The following is a 6287-nucleotide window of genomic DNA, read 5'->3' as shown; positions in this document are numbered from 1 at the left end:
CCTGGCTGAGGCGACCCCGGCGGACACGGCCGAGCTCAGGCCCCGACCCGGAAGCGGAGCTGCTCAAGCGGGAAGCCGGTCCAGAGGGGGCGGGGGAGCATCGCGCAGGCGCCGGCTCAGCCTCGGCACGCCCCGCCCCTGCCCAGGCGACGGCCAATGGTGAGCGCGGGCGGGGCGGGGGGCGGGGCTCGGCCGTGAGGGGACGATAGAACGGGGCCGTGGGAAAGGCTCGGAGGGGCCGCACGGGGGAAGCTGGGGTGCCGGGAGAGGCTCCGAGAAGCTGCAGAATTCAGAGCCAGTGCGGGCTGTTCCGGTATTACCTGCTCCCCTCTGTACCTAAGGTCCCGCCGGTCGCCTGCCCGCTCCGTCCGCTCTCACGGAGACACTGGCGTGTGAGGCGATGGCCGCCTGCACTCGCCCTCGGCCTGTGTGCACAACCCGTCAGCTTCTCCTGGGATGTGTATTTATTGCTTCAGTTACCGCTAATCCTTGCTTTAGTTCTTGCTCATTTTTTGGGTGCTAGTTACAGGTGTACTTGTGACCAGCAGCACTTCCTCAGAGACGCCTTTGCTGTTCAGCAGTGCTCTAGCAGAGCAGCAATTAGTGCCACTACACACGTGGCTGTTGTGAGGGTGTTCCCATCCTTAAACCTGGTAATCCTTCATTTCTGACCCAGATTAGCTCCAGTTTCCATCAATCAAATCTTGTTAATGTACCTTGTATTTTCATACCACAATGCATTTTCAGAATAAGTGAAAAAACAAAGAGTTCTGTAAATTATGAGGACTGAATATTATCATACAGTTATGGAATCAGGAAATGGTTTGGTTTGGAAGGGATCTTAAAGGTCATCTAGTTCCAGTCCCCCCTACCATGGGCAGGGATGTGACTGAGTACATCGCTTTTCTCAGTGCTCTATTGGCCTTCTCCATATCTCTTTGAGAGCTCGGTAACAAAGTCACAAATTTAATTAAAACCATCATTGCACATAAAAAAACCGGAGACCAAACTCCACTCACTCAAATTAAATCCTTCAAGCCAGTTCACTGGTTACATAAGCTGGACATGCTGGCAAAGCCTTGGTTCGCTCTTTCTCAAAACAAGCATCTTCATGCTATGTGCTTGAGCAATACCTGCAATTCAGCATCAGGAGAGTATGGAAAATGAGCCTAATTAATCCCTGGTAGTATTTGAAGTGGAACAGGTGCAGAATCTGAGCTGTAGCTTAGGCTGACAACAGATATTGTTGATTTAAGAGTGAGAAAAAAGACCCACAAACCCTCCAGGGACAGCTGTAAGATACTACAGCTGTCAAATAACAAAACACGAAACCAAGTTCAGAGATGGCCTGGAAATTGAGCCCCCTGTTGATAAAATATTTTAATTGTTCAGTTAAATAGCTTAGATGACTTGAACTTTGCTCCTCTGTCCTTCACTTTTCTGTTTCCTCCTCAAAGATGTGAAGTCTGGTTCTAGAAACCACCGTGCAATTACCGAGTCATTATAGTCCAGTATAAAGTGTGTTGATCAAGGACCTTTTTACAAGAACTTTTCAAAGGTCAGAGGCTGTTACCATCAACATCTTAACTATCTAAATTGTGCTTATACATTGTAATGTGTTGGAATGATATCTAAATTAACTAATTTTTTTCAGAAGGACTTTGTTATAAACGTACATAAAAAGTTAACCTTGAAGAAGATGCTAGATTGTGTGGCTTGTATGCCTGTAGAACTTAATGCTTTGCCTTCTGTGATGTGGATAGGAGTGTTTTAATTTCTTATGTTGACCAGCATGAACTTTTTTTATTTATCTTTTTTCTAGCACTGTTTATGGTGAGTTCTGAAGCCAGGAGAGGAGGAGTCCAGTCAGGTTCCAAAGCAGTACTCTGAAAGAAAGAAGCACTGAAATCAATTTGCCAGTGACACATGCATGGAAAAGGATAAAGTGAGACCTTATCTGGGCAGAGAATCATGGAGAATGGAAGGAGAAAGGAAGTTTGGATGTATGCGAAGCTGCAATGGTGCTCAAGTATATTGATGTGAAAGAGTAAAGGAGAAGAAAGGGGGAAAGGCAGGTGGTATGGCAGACACATGGGGCATATGATGGAGTAGGAAAAGCAGAGGGATGATGAGTGAAGCAGTTGCCACAAATAAGGAAGCAAATGTGGAAGAGCTGGAACAGTAATTTGAAAAGTTGGAGACATATGGATGATTTTCAGGAGCACAGAGATATGGGGAATGCAGAAAGCATGAGCTGCTGAAGATTAGCAGGATTAGGGGCTCCTGTGAGCCAGGAGATCAGGGTCTCAGCAGGTTTTCAGTGCTTTGCCCTTTGTTTACATAGCAGTGTGGATGGGAGGGGTGGAAGTGCCCACTGCTTGGGATAGGGGAACAGTCTTCCTGACACCCTGGGACTGTTCTGTCCAACAGCCGAGTCACAGCAGCCACTGTGTAGATAAAGCAGGTTCTTCCCAAAAGCCTCAGGAAGGTCTGAAAATGTACAGCCCCCATAAAAATTAAAATTGATAGCTGGAGGTGTATAGTTGGAAGGAGGGCAAGGTAATTCTATTAGAGAAGCTTGAAAATAGTGATCTTATTTGCATGCAGATGACCAAGTATGCATAGTCCTTATTTAATGATTGTATTTCAAGTAATAGAGTCAGCAATGAAAAACAAGTGGTGAAGTATTACAATGTTTGGTTGAGTCATTGAATTGCCTGTGACCTCAGAGCTAAGACTAACCTGGACTGTGGGGGTGATCCTAATTACAACCTTACTATTAGATATGCAATTACCAATCTATAATTACGAGCTAAATTTTAGAACACTGACTGTTACTCTGTTTACAGTGAAATCTGGCTTCTGAATATAAGAATATTACTAAATGTGACAAAATTAAAAATAAATTCATTCTTCAGTGAACAAAATATATCTTTAAATACTTTCTCTGAAAAAGTAAGTAAAACACCCAGTCGTGTTTCATGAAAAGTAATGATTATCGTTAGATACTAATTACCCTTACTGTGAAAAAGATCATATAGCAACAGAAGGCTGGTTAACCATGGTGGCATCTCTGTGATAACTCAACAATCTTAAAGGCAGGAAGGCAAAAAGGAAACTTTTTACTAAGAATCCTGTATTAAAGATATCCTGTCAGCCTTATGCATGAGATGGATTCTTTCTAGCAGAACATTTCATAGGTAAGGGGGCCATCCTAAAGGCTCATGAGGCTCTGGATGCAACATCTGCCCATTCCTTATGCCACTCACGTGAACCAGTCTGACATGCTGGACTTCCTGCTGCTGTAGAGTGCATGCTGCATGGCATGTCCAGTGAGGTCAGTCTCCCTGAGGATCCCACTTGTGTGCAGGAGGTTCAGGGCCTCTGACAGAGAGCATCACATGGCTTGGCTGTGTGCTTGCATGATTGCTAAATGTAGTGTAAGACAGGCAACAAGAGAATGGGGGAGATGAGGAGCAGGTTTTTCCTTTCAGTCACAACTTGGTCTTCAAAGTGTCAGCATGACATGAAGCTGCACCATGAGTCAGAACCTCCTGAGCACTACTTGTGGCCTCCATATCAACTCCAGTGATGGCTGCAAGCAGCTAAATTAACTGCAGGGTTGGTATCTGTGAGGTACAAAGTGTGGTAGCTAGGTGCTTGAGAGCACTCTAAGTTTCAATTATAATGTTTGCTAACTATTAATTAAGTGTTTTAAGTTTGAAAGTGTTGATTAGAAATGCCTGAATGTTGAATCATTGTGTTCTAGTTGTACACTGTTGCATGTCCCAAAGATTCATTCAACCAACAATCAACAGATTTATATATCCAAAAATCAAGACAGCAGAGTGTTGCAGTCAGCAACCTCAGGATCTCGTCCAGGGAAGCAGCAGGATTCTGGGGACCAGCATGGAACACCAACTGAAATGGGCTCCTGTTCATGAAACCATTTATTCAGCATGAGAACAAGCTCAGGCCAAGAACAGAGAGCTCCGAACAGAGGCACAGCAGGGGTTTTTGAGGGACAGAACCCCCAGGGTCTCTACCCTTGAGGGTGGAGTTCAGGGTCAGGGACCAGTAGAAGCACACCAAGGGAGAAACCCCCAGGGACTCAAAATCAATCAGAACACCTGGGCTGCCCTTCACAAGGGGTTTGGGGTGGGACAATGTAACTCTTTGTCGACCCTGAGGCACACTACCACAGCAGAGCATGTGTCTCCAGTGTCTTACTGAAACCTGTTATCATGATGCAATTATATTTTTTGAGGAGAGAAGCTTTGATTTGACAGAACTGTTTTGCCTCCTGCAGATACAATCTGTCAAAATTCAGTTTTTCATATTGTCCTGGTTTGGAAGACAGGTGTCTGCTAGGGAGGGCAGGAGCCTCCCTTGGAATGAAAAATGTAGACCCCCTCCCTCTGAATTACTATAATTTTGAAATCAAGGGGCTTTCAGGCAGAGATCTGGGGATAGGAATAAGAGTTCTTTAATAGTGTATAACCAGGCAAACAAACAACAACAACTACAGCGTTAACAGTAAAACAGAATCAGGGACCCCATGACAGCCTTCTTGGCCCAGCCAGGAAAGGATGGAGGAGAGGCTTTGTTTCACAAACCCCCTCGGGCGGGCAGTCCCGGTGCTCCTGCAGAGCTCTGAGGAACAGCCGGCTGGAACAGCAGGGGTGAGCTGAGATCCTGGGCTGGTGGCTGAGGTGTTTCAGCAGCTCCGTGGCGGTGCCTGGCACTGGCACGTCCTGGCAGGACATGGGGTGCAAGGCCACCAATGAAGAAGGAAGAAGGAGAAGAAGAAGCAGCAGCTCCGTCTGGGTGATGGTGAATTCCCTTCTCTCCGCCGCAACAACTCCCAGCAAAGTGTCCTGCTCTGAAGCTGAAGAAACCAGCCAGCCCCCAGCTGCCCCTGGCCTCTCTTTTTCCTGGCCCCCTTCCCCCCTGGCCCAGCTAAACTCTTTGTGTTTCTCAAGCACCCACAAAGTACCAGCAAAAAGGTTTTCCCTGAAACTAATGGGTAAAAATTCCATAGGTGAGCCTGAACAAAAGGAAGGACACTTAACCCCCAACATTACCACATATACTTTTCTCACTGATGTCTATCTCCATGCACACCCTAAAGAAAGTGAATGTACTAGCCATGGTGAAACAGTGATGGTTAGACTGATATTTTGAAAGTTGGAAACTCAGCTGTGCATTAGACTCTCCTTGTTGTTCTTAATTTTGTGAGATTTAGAATTACATCAGTGAAGTCTCACAGTGGTCAGGAAAGTTTCAGGTCCCTAGACATTCTCAGCCATAACTCAGAGGCAATCCATATGCCAGCTTTGTGTTTCACCAGTATGAAGTGCATAACTTTTCCAAGCCCTGACAATGTAAAAACTGAACTTGTGGTGGCTCCATATCTCCTTTCTCTTGCATTGCACAAAATGTTCATGATAAATGTCCCAGATTTTAAAGCTGACATAAACTCCTTTATATTTGGGTTGTGGGAGTCTAGATATTTAAATATAGAGAATTAGATTAAGTTGTGCCAAAACCCCTCAAATTTGTGCAATCTTTTGTCACCCTGAAAACTCAGCTTCTGAGTTTGCTGGCATAGTTTTCTAAGACTTTCCCAGGACAGTAACTATAAACATAGAGATAGGTATACATTCCTTCTGTTACACATCTTGTGATGGGCATCTCTCATTGCCAGTGGAGTGGGAAAGTGTTATCCTGACCATCCAATCCCTGGCCATGGTCAGAAACCTATAAATCCTGGGAGGAAAAATAAACTCTCTCTTCCTTTCACCACACCTCATCCTGTGTCTGTGTGATCTATTCATCTTCAGTGGTAACATCTGGTGAACCCCGATGTGTGTTGCAGGTGACGGTTACACGGTGCTATCTAGCCTTTGGCTATGGCTGTTTTTGGGCTCTCTCCTACGGAGGGCCTGGTTATGGAACAATGGTGTGCGGTATTTGATCAGAAAGGGATTGATGTTTTGTATGCTGACTTTCAGCGATTGTGTGAGTATGGGAGAACTGAGGGGTTTTTCCCTGTGGTTGAGGCGATTTTTTCGAAGCCGGCTTGGGACGCTTTAGGCAATTCCCTGCTCGAGGCTCTGCTGGTTGATTATGAGCCCCGTCTGGCCCGGCTGCTGAGGATCTGGCGACAGTGTGGCCACGTTCTGGGTAGTTGCTTGTCCTCTTCTGCCAGATCGAGAGCTGCTTCCTCTGCCCTGGGTGAGAGGTCTGGCTCTGGGAGCGGGGTGGGGCTCTCCCTCTCCCCGGGT

At 46.0% G+C, this 6287-nt stretch overlaps 1 long non-coding RNA gene across 2 annotated transcripts; it reads left to right on the top strand.

Moving 5' to 3' along the window:
* Window positions 1-10: 10 nt before the first annotated feature.
* LOC131578514 (uncharacterized) lies at window positions 11-4076 on the top strand. 2 transcript variants are annotated; one of them, XR_009277518.1, is made up of 3 exons: window positions 11-159; window positions 524-653; window positions 1823-4076. It is a non-coding gene; the product is annotated as an uncharacterized LOC131578514 (long non-coding RNA). The 2 variants fall into 2 exon arrangements; XR_009277519.1 differs by lacking the exon at window positions 11-159 and adding an exon at window positions 235-313.
* The last annotated feature ends 2211 nt before the right edge of the window (window positions 4077-6287 follow it).

This window comes from Poecile atricapillus, chromosome 4, assembly GCF_030490865.1.
Source record: "Poecile atricapillus isolate bPoeAtr1 chromosome 4, bPoeAtr1.hap1, whole genome shotgun sequence".
Lineage (NCBI taxonomy): Eukaryota > Metazoa > Chordata > Aves > Passeriformes > Paridae > Poecile > Poecile atricapillus.
This window is presented reverse-complemented; position numbering and strand designations above follow the sequence as displayed.